Source organism: Python bivittatus, unplaced genomic scaffold (assembly GCF_059951505.1).
Source record: "Python bivittatus isolate LINGU-HERP-01145 unplaced genomic scaffold, Pbiv_v1 ctg000340_np1212, whole genome shotgun sequence".
NCBI classification, from domain to species: Eukaryota; Metazoa; Chordata; class Lepidosauria; order Squamata; family Pythonidae; genus Python; species Python bivittatus.
Genome location: NW_028277056.1, coordinates 1,818,220 through 1,831,150, shown reverse-complemented (window position 1 = coordinate 1,831,150; position 12,931 = coordinate 1,818,220). Strand labels below are relative to the sequence as shown.

The following is a 12,931-nucleotide window of genomic DNA, read 5'->3' as shown; positions in this document are numbered from 1 at the left end:
ACTTGGCCACTTTAAGATGAGTGGACTTCAACTCCCATGGCTGGCTGGGGAATTGTGGGAGTTGAAGTCCACTCATCTTAAAGTGGCCAAGTTTGCACAACACTGCCTTAAGAGCCCTCCGTATATGCAACAGCTCGGGGCTACCGTTATCCCAGGAAACCCTTAGGTTGAGCGAGGTTGAAATGATTCAGCCTATATCATTACACAAATCTTTCTGCAAAGAGGAGCACATGATGCCCACAGCAAGGAAATGTCGGGGCAATCAGATGAGTCTAATATCAAACTTCTCTTTTCTGATGCAAATCTGTAGGTTGCGAAGTCTGTGGGGCTGCCCTGAGAATCCACCAGCGGAAAGACAAACGAACAGAGAAGGTTAATTGCATTTCATGTTTTAACTGCATCTGATGCAAATTAATGAAAAAAAAACAGAACAGGGTAGAGCGCAGGGTTGCGCCATTTGCATCAGCAGAGCCAAGGGGCAAAATAATTCTGACGTGAATAGCGTTTTCGTTCCTCCCTTTCTGAAGCCCCAAGCAGGACTCTCAGGCCAGGTTCATGGATATCACTACCAGGACATCATTCGGAGGCAGCTTATTCTGAACAATTATTACGGATACCACACCTTGACCCCTTTGACTCTGGAGCCAGGCCTGGGGGTTTCACTTTTCGGCCCCTCTGAACCTGAGTTAGTTCTCCCAGCAAAACCTGCAACCCTCCTGCCCTGGATGACCCTCAGCTGCTTTTCTGCACAGATGAAGCCGTCTCAGCTGGTCTGCACAGAACTGGAAACTAAGCCTGGAGCAGTGTTTCTCAACCTTGGCAGCTTTAAGATGGGTGGACTTCAACTCCCAGAATTCCCCAGCCAGCATGGCTGGCTGGGGAATTCTGGGAGTTGAAGTCCACCCATCTTAAAGCTGCCAAGGTTGAGAAACACTGGCCTAGAGAATTCAGGCAGAGAGCAATGGGCAAAGGAACCCAGCCCTGAGAGGGGGAGACTTGATGACCTCTTAGATTCCCTTCCAACTCTGACTCCATGGAAGTCTACCAAGGCCCGATCTTTCTCCCGAGCCCCTGGGTTCAACCTCAGGCCAACCCCAAATTCCTTGGGCCCCAAAGACTCCCAAAGCAGTCAACGCAGAGTGAAGACATCCACCTTGTTTAATTTTAAGGACCGCTTTTGCGTCACTGACTCCTTAGCCTGCAACATGTGGTGCCCCCTTCTCTCGGAGGGACCTTCGCCCGAAAGGAGAACCATCTCCTCCTCTGGCCACCCAGGAGTGCTTCCTGGCTCTGCTCTCAGTCCCCCTTTCCCAACCTTCCCACGGCCAGATGTGTTGAACTTCAATTCCCAGAATTCTCCCACAGCAGGTTAGTTGGGAATTCTGGGAGATGAAGTCCCAACCTGAACGTTGGGAAGCGCTGCTTGGATTACTGGACTATTTTAAATCCGTCCTTCCTCTTCGCAGATACGGGAGAGTTGAGCCAAAGACATATTAATCTAAAAAACAGGACAAGAAGCACAGTCACTATGAAGTAGCAGGAGAAATAGCAGCTACATTAAATCGACCACGGATGGTCATTCCAGTCTGCCTTCACCACCATTCACCCCCAAAACCCCACCCAATAATCTCAACCTTGGGAGGAATGTCTTGAGGGGAGAGAGACCACAGGGGATGGCCAGCTCTCCAAGATGGTTTCATGGATTCCTGCCCTGAGCAGGGCTTGGAATATATGACCTCTAAGACCCCAACTCTGACATTCAATGACTGTGACAATTCCACCACTCCTTCCACTGGTTTCTCAGCCTGCCAGAGGGTGACCCACTGCTGTAGTAAGCCCCACGGACTCCAGAAGGAAGAGGTCTCGTTCTCTCAAGATCGGCTTTGCTCCACCCTACTGCTCCTTCCTGAAGCTGGCTGGAGAAACATTTCCTTTGGCTAAGACAGACAGCAGCCTCATGCAGAGAAGAAGGGGCTGGGGGGATCTACAGGTCCCTTACAATTTCTAACAGCCACAGGCAAGCCATGGAGGACTTGCAACGCAGAGAAAGAACCAGGGTGCTACAGTGATTAATCCAGCCTTAGTCAGTGTTTCTCAACCCTGGCCACTTTAAGATGGGTGGACTTCAACTCCCAGAATTCCCCAGCAGGTCCAGATTTAAGACCACGTACAGTGACTTCAGGCCAGTCCTCTCTCTCAGCCCAAGCCACCTCATGGGGTGGCCTCTGTGGGGGAAAACTGGAGGGGGCTCTGTCCGGAGCCTTGAGCTCTTGAAAGAAAGACAGGATGGGAGCAAACATCTGGAGAACATCCCATTTCCCATTCCACATGCCGATCAAGATCAGCCTCTCTCACTAGCAAAATCACCAAGTCCGTTATGAACAGGGATTCAGAGCAAGCAGGAAACCTTCTTCCTTCTTTCTTCAGAACAATTCCTCTTTTTGACTGGCTCTTGTTTACATTTTTCCGGTGGCTTAGTCCATCCGAAGAGGCACAGGCTGATTTCAGGAGGGAGGGAGAAATCCACCTCTCCCCAAAACAAAACGGTTCCTAAGGGGTGCTCGTGTGGATCAGTCTGAGTTCCTCCAGACCAGCCTTCCCCATCCTTGCACCCTTCAAAAGGATGGGGGGTGGGAGGAAGTCCCCCAATTCTTCACACTCTTAGAATTCTTACCAACCACGGTAGAGTCAGGGGGAGGGTTAGGCCAACAGATCCGGAGGGCACCAAGTTGCAAAAGTCTGTTTTAAATGAAGGCTTTTCGCTAGCCAGTGGAAACACAACCCTACATTGCTATTAAAAATGCAAAGGATCTTACTAGGAAATGTTGCCGTTTAACATTCTGTTTTGAAGGACGCAAAAGCGATAGCTGTTCCGCGTCGGTCTAACGTTCTTCCCCTCATTCTTCCTGTTCAGTCCAAACTCGTCGCTTATAAGGTTGGAAATGGGCGATTGCACAAGGCTGCAGACGCAACAATGAGTTGGTGGCGCTCCAGCACGATCCATTTCCCCCGCTGTGTTTTGAAGCTGGAACTCCAGCTTCATCCGCTGTACTGACTCAGCTCAGCTCTTTCTTCCGATGGGTGGAATGACAGGTTCGGCTTCTGGCCTTTCCACATTTTTTGCATTCGCACGGCTGGTTCCAAAGAAGAGTGAGATTCAAAAGCCTTGGGGAGAGAGAGGAAGGGAGAGGAGAAAGGCAACTGGCAGATGGACGGAGAAGGAAGAAGGGAAGGAAGGGGAAAAATGGTGACCGAGGCAAGGACGAGGCAAAGCAGGATGCTGGTAACCCTTGGATGAACCGCGCAGTCATTCCACAAAGAAGCAGAAAGGAGGAAATTTGTTGGTGGGCATCTTTCAAGCCAAGCTATTTATCCTACGCCATCGGTTCCTAGGGTGGTGGCGTTAAATACAGTTTTAGTTCTCCACGGTCAATCCATGCCTAAAAGGTTTTCAAGATACGAGCCAGTAAGAGCGAGAGAAGGGCCCTATAAAATCACACCCCAACAGGGGACCTCTGTGTTTGTCACCATCTTCGGAAGCAAGGACCGTTCTAAGCGGGGCGAGGAGGGCTGCCTTCTCCAGCGTGGTCCTTGCCGGCACTCAGCCGCGTCTTGTCCCAGAGCAGTGTCCCCTTCCCAGAGTGAGGCCCCTAGCACTAAGCTGGAAGAGTAGCAGTAAGCCTGGATACCCCTGAAGAGTATCCAGAAGCTGCAGTGGTTCAAAATGGAGCTGCGCAGATGATATTAGGTGCCCCAAGGAGGGCACATGTAACACCTTTGCTGAGGGAGCTGCACTGGGTGCCAGTTTGCTTCCAGGTCCAATTCAAGGTGTTGGTTATTGTGATAGAAGGCCGCGCTCGGGGAGATAAGCATTTCCTTAGCCCCCAGAAAGAGCGTGGGAAGGTGAAGAGGCTGAGACTGGCACCACCCTAAGGAATTCACAGTGTTTGCTTGCTGGCTTGGGAAGTTTAGATTCAGACTGGTGAGATTCTGTCTTGTAGATGGAAGCTAATAAATGCAACAGAACTATATCTGTACTGTCTCGTGGAGTTCTTTGGGCTGAACCTGACATCAATCTCGCCAGCGGGAAATGCTTATCTCCCCGAGCGCGGCCTTCACCAAACCATTCCATCACAGTTATCACCTTTAAAGCCCTACCTGGCATGGGTCCAGGTTACCTGAGAGTCTCATCCCCATTACATCAACCCATTCCGCCCGGTCAGGCAGAGGGGGCACGTTGCGGACCCCGTCAGCAAGGGAATGTCGGCTGGCGGGGCCCCGGAGGAGGGCCTTCTCTGCCGTTGCCCCGCCCTTTGGAATATTCTCCCCCCAGAGGTGGGGCAGGCCCCTACCCTCCCGGCTTTCCGGAAAGGATTAGACCTGGCTCTGCCGGCTTGCCTGGGGTGAAAAGAGCTCTAATTGTTCCTGGGGGTGGTTAGCGCCCTGACGACGCTCCCCGAGTTATTCGTCAACCGTCCATCTTTCTTGGAAGCTATTTATTTATTATTAGGATTGTTTTATACTGTACTTTAATGAATTTTATCTTTGCTGTAAACCGCCCAGAGTTGTTTCGACGAGATGGGCGGTGACAAATTTGATATGTAAATAAACAAATGAAATAAAGCTCACATCCATGTTTTCGCAACCCATCAGTGCCCCCCATCTGCAGGGCGGCCCAGACACCCCCTCCTTCCCTTGGAGTGCCCCCAAACTGTTGGTGCTGCTTTATAAGCAAAGCGATGGAACAAAAACGGATGCGAACATGCAAATGTGTCCTCCACCTGCCGGCCACCTGGCGCGGGCTGGTCTGGGAGGATGCTGAAAACGGAACCTCTTTGAATACGAAACTGCAAGAACCACGGTCCTCAGTTCCCAACGAAAGCAACTCCCATTGAAACCGATGCAGGTTCAAAGGAAAGTTCATTTATTGGAAAGTGGTGCACAGCTCTAAGCAATAGCTGGAACTGAGTCCCGCAGGCGCCAAAATTTCGTTTTACCTCCTTCCCATTTCACCCCCTCCCTCTGTCTCCGAGTTTCTCCTGCGCAGGTCGAAGACGCTCTCCGGGTCTCGCGCTGGCACGGCCTTGGGCATTCCTGAGATCCAGATAACGGTCCATCTGCGCCTAGCGGTTAACTTCTCAACCTTCCCCCCCTTCCTCCCCGTCACAGTAACGAAGCACGCGAACTAGCAAAGCAGTTGACCGATTGTGAGGGTGATTCCTTCCAGCCTTTAATCTCCCTTTTTCCTATTAGCCTCTAAGCCCCCGCCCCCCAGCACTGCTCTTGCAAGAGGACCCTACAACGTTTTGCTGACACAGGGCGCTTCTCCAAGAGTCATTTCCTGTGGCTATAAATAGGGAGCAAGAAACGTGGGTTCTCCTTCCCCATCAGTCACATTTCTCTGACTCACAAACGCTTGCACGGCCCCTCAGACATCCGAGCACAATGCCGCTTGATCACCAAACCCCAGCCCCGCAGCCCCTCGTCTTGCACGCTGTTTCCAAGAAAGGGCACGGCGGATCCTTCTGAATGCAAGCTTCTCGGTGGGGTGATTTGCTGCCTTCCCCGGGCAGGGATGTCAGTGCCCTTCATCCCCAGCAGCAAAGGCTGCGTTAGCCGGGCTGACTGCCAACGCGTTGAAAGGGCCCGTATTAAGGAAGGCCCGCAAGTTTTCGAAAGGAAAAGGCATTTCTCATCTCCCCAACTTGACCTTTGGATGTGAAACTATCTGTATTCACAGAGCAACTTTCTTTTTCAATTCGGTTGTTTACAAAGAGGAACAGCTCAAAATATCAGCATGAGAATCACTAAATTGGGAACAAGGGTTGCAAAGTCAGCCTGTGTATTTTACAGGACCGGACAGATCCCAGTTTGCGGCCCTGAGTCGTCCTGTTGGGGATCTTGCCCCTGAAAACCTCTCTCTAGCACTTGTTGCTGAGAAGTTAAGCTCTCCTAAGATTTCTCAGGAACCCGGCTTCCTGGGATCGGGGCTGGACGCATTTCCCGGAAAGTGCTGCTCAAATTCAGCTGCAAAATGGCCAGCTTTCAGCCACAATTTTTTCCCCCAGACTAAAAGTGGGAATGGGAGCAGGAAGCCTTGAGAAGTGACAACGCTTCTGTTCCCAGCCTTAATCCCACCCCCCCACCCCAAAATTCCCAAATGGCTCAAACAAAACTGCACAGCCAAACTCTGGCTATTTTAGCCTTGAAAACCAGCAGTGCAATTTAGGGATTTTCCAGAAGAGATTAAGAGGCGTTTCCCTCCTCCTTCCATTGCTAGCCTTGAAACCTCCCCATATTTAAAAAAAAAAGTCCAAAGAATTTCAGCCCTGACTCCCAAAGGGAGGAAAAGCTGCCCAGCCCTGCTTATGTGACCATTTCTCCTGCCCTCCTTTCTAGGATGAGCAAACCAGGCCTTTTTCTGGGCACCCCTGCTCAGTGGCCCTCAGCTCTCCCCCCAGCCATCCTTTTTCTAGACGTGCCCAGCAACTTCAATTTCTCTTCGTTTCCTGTTGCCCCATCACCCTCACCACCCGTCTTTGTTCCTCTTGTTGAAGCACAGAACTTGGAGGTGACCTCTGAGGTCCCACCACCTGCTCAGGTCAGGATCCAGCACAGCATCTCTGACCAGTGATCGTCCAGCTTCTGTCTGAAGTCCTCCAGCAAAGGAGAACCCTAACCTGTTCCACTGGCTACCAGCTTGTAGTCAGGAAGTCTCTCCTAACCTCCAGCCTGAATCTCCCTCCTTATTTTCATTGACTGATTCTGGTCCTGCCCTCTGGGGCAATGGGGATAAGCCCACTCCCTCTTCTATGGGACGAGATGTTTGAAGATGTGTGAACGCTGCTCCTATATCTCCCCTCAGTCACCTCTTCTGAGTAAATAGTCCCAGATCTTTCCACTGTTCCTCGCAGGGCTTGGTTTCCAGACCCTTCCCCATCCTGGGCGCCCTCCCTCCAAAGCGACACTGTCCTTCTGGAGCTTCAGGGTCCAGAACTGGATGCAGTTCTCCAAAGTGGGGCCTGACCAGGGCAGAGGAGAGTCGAGCGATGCTTTCCATGATCTGGACTCTGTGCTCCTGTGAACGCACCCCACGATAGCACTGGGCTTTGTAGCAGCTGCATCCCCCTGCTGGCTCATGCTTAACTTGGGGTCCACAAGGACACCCAGATCCTGTTCCGTGATCTGAACTCCGTGCTCCTGTTCAGGCACCCCAAAATAGCAGTTGCTTTTTTAACACGTTTTGCTACCTCATGTTTAAATTATGGTTGACAAGGACACCCTGATCCCTTTCATACTACTACCAAGCCAGGGTCCCCCATCCTTCTAGCTTCTCTGACTCTTTTCTAAAGCGGGTGCCCAGAAGCTTCCCTTGGAAATACAGATAACCCCTGAAGATGCAGATCCGCTTTGCAGCATGCTGGCTTCCCATGTATTTATTAAGGACACTCTGGCACCCTTGGGAACCATGCTGGGGCCCCAAATAGGGCAGGTGGGCAAATAAATGAATGAATGAATGAATGAATGAATGAATGAATGAATGAATGAATGAATGAATGAAATAGGGCAGGCCCCTACCCTACCAGCCTTCCAGAAAAACATGAAGACCTGGCTTTGTCAGCTTGCGTGGGTGGGATAACAACTTTACCCAGTCCTGTGGGTGGCTGGTACCTCGTTGACGCTCCCTGAGAGATTGCCAATCATTTTGGATCTTTTTTATTTTTTATCTATTATTGTAATTTTTGTAATTTTAATAGATTTGAATTGTTTTGTAAACCGCCCAGAGTCGTTCAACGAGATGGGTGGTGAAAAATTTGATAAATAAATAAAACTAAATAAATAAAGATGAGAAAGCAGAACAGCACCATCTGACCAGATAAAAGGCTACCTTTTCCCCTGGATTTTTGCTGAATGCGGGATAAAAATAGCCTAACTGAACTTATTTTAGTTTCCTGGAACATTCACGTTTCTAGATGTCATCCAAGCATGTTTTCACCGACTCTTTCTCAATACTGAAGTCTTCTCCTTTGACCTGCTCTGTCTTACTCCACAAATTCCACTGATGTTAGCACTGCTAGTTAACAAGCTGTGGCAGTCAGAGCGTTGACTGCCGTATTCCATAAGTGAACTTCAGTATGCCCCTTTTTCTCACCCCAATCTATCTCATACGATTGCTGTGAGGATAAATGGGTCTCTGGGCACACCGTTTCTAAAAGAAGGATGGTTCTATCAACAGTGCGGCCACCAATGAATTCCATGCCCTTAAATTTCATTTTTTACATGTACATCGGCAATTACATTCCATTATTGCTACAGTTGTGGTTCTCCTGGAGGATTTTTCCTCTGAAGAAGGAGAAGCACACGATTCGGAAGATGCCTGCAGATTTATAATTTTCAAAAGAACAGAGTGCCGGGATAATGGTGAGTTTGTATGCCAATGAATCTATTAAGTACATACTATTGCTGGACTTTGAAGAAGCAAAGAGGAAGAGTATTGACACCTTTGAACTTTGGTGCTGGAGAAGACTCTTGAGAATATCATGCAGCCAAGAAAACAAACTGATGGATCATCAAACAACTCAACTCAGAGTTCTCACTCAAGGCACAAATGACCAGGCTCAAATTATCCTCCTTCGGACACACGATGCAAAGACCCTCTCTGGAGGAGGCTCTGATGCTGGGAAAGGTGGAAGGAAAGAGAAGAGGATGACCAGTAGCACAGTGGATGGACTCACAGTTACAGTGGCGATGGGGGCACCATTGGAAGACCTGAAGGACCAGGTTGGGGACAGATCATCATGGAGAAAATCTGTCTGTCAGGGTTCCCCAAAGTGGTCAATATCAACCCACAAGGGTTGATGGGACTATCCAAGAGGTCTATTGTTATTGTTACTGTAGTACTACTAGTTAAAGTAGTATTTATTAAATTATTTTCATATTATAAATGTTTAGGGGTCAATGAACAATCTGAAACTTCGTGAAGGGGTTGATGAGCTGAATAGTTTGGGGACCCCTGATCTAAGTGGTCACTAAGAGTTGACACTGACTTGATGGAATATAATCAATCAATCAATCAATGCAAAGACCCAGCTCACTGGAGAAGTCTATGGGAAAGGTGGCAGGAAAGAGAAGAAGAGGATGGACTTGATTATGGGGGCAATGGGGGCACCATTGGAAGACCTGAAAGACCATGTTAAGGACAGATCATCATGGAGAAAATCTATTTATGTGGTTGTTAAGAGTTAACAACAACTTGATGGCGCATAATCGATCAATCACATACTATTGCAAGGAATATAGCAGCTGACCTGAATGAACAGGATGAAACTCCCCCTCCACTGAATCCTAAAATGAATATAAGCTCAGAGACGCAACATTTGCTTCCAAGAGAGGTTTCACAGAAACAGAGACTCTTCCAGCAGCAGTAACTGGAGATTCCTCCACAGTGTTAACCACTGTGTCAAGACGGGAGTTGGCACAGCATTCAATATTATTTAAGAACTGCTTTTCCGGCACCGCAGAGAGTGATGCACCAGCCCAGCTGTTCGTCCCTCACCTCCCACCTCACTTTCCCATAAACCCAGATTCCTTCATTCCCTCCTGCAACTTTGTCTGCTCTACATATTCCCAAGTGAATCCAGATCTTTGACATGGAGATCTGTTTTGCTTCTCCAACCCTCCACCAAATTGTGAAAACAGTTCTCTTTCCATGTTTTAAAACCTCAGTTGAGCTGTTTCTTCAAAGGGTTTCATTGCCAGTTTTAGACTATGAAACAAGCAAATTATTTTAGTTCATTCGTGCAGCTTGATCATCAGTATGGGTTGCACCTCAGCTGTGTGTGCAACCATGGTTGTTCAGCGGCCTGGGTCACCGAACAAGCAACACCAACCACTGGGGTGGGCAGCATCTGGAGAGCCAGGGGCTGCAACTGACCTCCCGACCTTCCAGATGGCTTCAGCCAGCCAGCCAGTGGTGCTATGATGCCACCAGCAGGAGCCTGGGCTCAATTTTCAGGATTTGGGAAGGGGGTGGAATTAGGATGGGAATGGAAACAGGAGGCCTCTGGGAGACCAACTCCTCCCACCTCCACCTATAGAAGCCCTTCCCCAAATCCCACTAAAATTTAGCTATTGGCCGCTGAATTTCAATGGGGGGGACAGCACGAACCACAGCAGCTAAGCCATGGCCCAACCCCACTTGATTTGTGAACCCAGTCACTGTGCAAACAAACTCACGTGCGTGTGAGTGAGTGGTGGCTGCATGAAGACAAGGGCCAGCAGAGAAAGCAAACAGACCAAAATGCCTGGACCTTCCGTTTTCTGAAAGGTTTTGTGAAGAACATCGGCTGAAGTGGACACGGAGAAACCTTTATCTTTTTTCCTTTTTCCCGTTTCAAAATTCACCCACAAATCCAGCAGTTCACACTTCCAGCTGCAGCAGCTTGGCTGACCCGTTTCTTCCTGGCAGCGGCTCGCAGACCCGCAATGCCACAGCCTTGGGCGCAAGGGAATCCCTGGATGGGCAGGAGCGGTGCCAGGCTGAACGGAGCCCCAGCCCACAGCCTCACTGGTGCCGCCTGGCCTGTGGCCCTGGGGCACCTCCGCATGACTCACGCTGACAAGGCGCCCTTGTTTTCTGCCACTCCGGTGACTTCCAAGATTTGCCAAAGCTGTAACGGCCTTGCTCATGTTGTGGAAGTGTCATATTTTCAAAGTCAGCGTCTGGTCATGTGGCACAAGGTTCAACATATGCATTGCACAGCAAGAGAGGAAGCATTAACCTGGACATCCTGTTTCTAATGCAACCAGACCTGACATGGCCTGCATTTGACTCGCACCCAGTGCAATCCCACACAGGGTGTCTGTGGCGGAGGGCAAAAAAGTCAAGATAGTGGCTTCAACTGCATGGTCGCCACCTTGAGCTTTTTGACAACACCCCCCCCCCCCCCGTCCCTTGCAGGTCTACTCAGCAGCAGATCCCCTGCAGTTCAAAGGGGCGAGTGTGGATATGATTTCAGCCATCAGGTATTCACTGGCAATGGTCAAATCAGCAGCTGTCACCCTTGTTTTTATAGACTAACTAGACAACCATGAGCTGTTGGGTCATCATTTCAGAGATGTTGCCTTACCTATGCAGAGGAACGGAACGGCCAAGGGCAAAAAAGCAGTGGGACTGTGACTTGCGACTTGCTGCCGGCTTCCCCATTGACTTTGCTTGTGGGAAGCTGGCAAGGGAGCATCGTCAACCAACCAACCAACCAACCACCCTCCCTCCCTCCCTCCCTCCCTCCCATATATAATATAGGCTCACGCCATTTGCCCTCCCCTCACAACCCTCAGAAGAGCCCCCGTGAAGCCTCCTCCTCCTCCTCAGCTGACCTGCGGAACTGCCTGCTGCTTTGCTGGGGGGAAGGGGAACAAAGGGAGCTGCAGACCATAAGGAAAACTGCACCTCCACTCCCCATTCCGGCGTGTCCCCAAGAGCCCCCTCCTCAAGGGAGAAAGAGGGCTCACCCATTGACTGCCGGCGCCCCCCCGCCAGCCTTACCTTACCACCAGGCATCCAAGTCGCTCCCTCGTCCTTCCCTCAACACCCACAGCCGTTAAGAGATTTCAAATTTCTGCCTGGTTTCCAAAGCAGCCAATTGCCACTTGCCTTTCAGGCCTTGCTGCCATCTGATTGGGCGCAGGGGACAGAGGGAGGTGGGAAAAAGGTCGGGGATACACCCATGACGATCACATGACCTGGGCTGACCATGGCGGCGCAGCAGCACAGGAGTGCTGAAGCAGTCACAAATTTCCCAAATTTTAATCCCACGGGGTCACGGGTCCTGGATTTTGGATGCATTCTGTAAGTTAGCCTATTTGAGGTACCTTGGTTCAAAAATTGTTGTCCTACAACGCACCATTTCACCCAGTTGAAGGTTACAGACATGAGAGTTTTAGTAGTATACATTGGGGAAGGGGGTGTCCCTTCCGCATAAAAATTCAGTAAAGCAAAGATTACATCACTGCAGCAATTCACATGACACCATCACACAAAGGATGAAAAATGCGTCATTACACAAAAGTTGTAAATCACACCTGCATTTAGTCCATTGCATTGAGGTCTGGTAAACTGAGGTTTTACTGCATTGAAACATCACATGCTACCTAACCGATGCAAGCTTTCTAATGTTTATGTAATGTCATTCATGGCGCTAAAGGGCCTGTTAAGAAGATTTTAGGCAACTTCTCTAGCTATGAGTTTGCAATGCCCAGCACATCTAGAGGTCATCATGCTTAGGAAGTGTGCAGCTGGGTTTGTAATAAGCCACTGCTTGCTTTAACCATGATTTGTTGACTACGCCACACTGGATGGATTCACAGATCATGCTAAGCCATAAGCACAGTTTACAAACCACAATGGCCTAGTTTGCACAGTAGGCTAAGCCAAAACAAACCAAATCATGGCTTAGCCAACGAGGGGACCAGAACAGTAACGGTCATCCAGTCCAACTCCTGACTAGTGCCGGAATTCCCTAAGAGACACCGTTAAACCCAAACACAAGTTATCCACTATAGCTGAACTTCTCCCATTCTTGGAGAACATTTCCAGGACTCGTCAACTGATTAGAAAACTCACACTATAACGGGGTTCAGCTCACAACGGGGGTATGCTTCCTTGGTCTAAAGATGGACACCAGTGCTTTGACTTCTTTAGAAGAAGTAGAAGTCAGAGGAGAAGTAGAAGAAGCTGAATTGTCCTAAGCACCCAACATAAAAGATCCTTTCGGAGGGGCGGCAGTCCCATTTAATCTCTCTGGTTTCTCAGAGACAGGATCACGGTTAACTGGAGCAAGCTGGGAGGTCCGGTCAGTCCTAACTAGATAGATAGATAGATAGATAGATAGATAGATAGATAGATAGATAGATAGATAGATAGATAGAT

At 49.5% G+C, this 12,931-nt stretch overlaps 1 protein-coding gene across 9 annotated transcripts in view; it reads right to left on the bottom strand.

Annotated features, from left to right (window-relative positions):
* The window catches only part of ARAP1 (ArfGAP with RhoGAP domain, ankyrin repeat and PH domain 1), a 111,156-nt gene that overhangs the window by 74,891 nt on the left and 23,334 nt on the right, over positions 1 to 12,931 (bottom strand). Inside the window, exon 1 of one of the 9 annotated variants that reach the window (XM_088140376.1) lies at positions 2,817 to 2,932. The exons of the other annotated variants lie outside the window; for them this stretch is intronic. The gene's annotated coding sequence lies outside the window, so the exon portion shown is untranslated. Of the gene's footprint in view, positions 1 to 2,816; positions 2,933 to 12,931 lie in introns of those variants that run through there. 9 annotated transcript variants of the gene reach the window in all.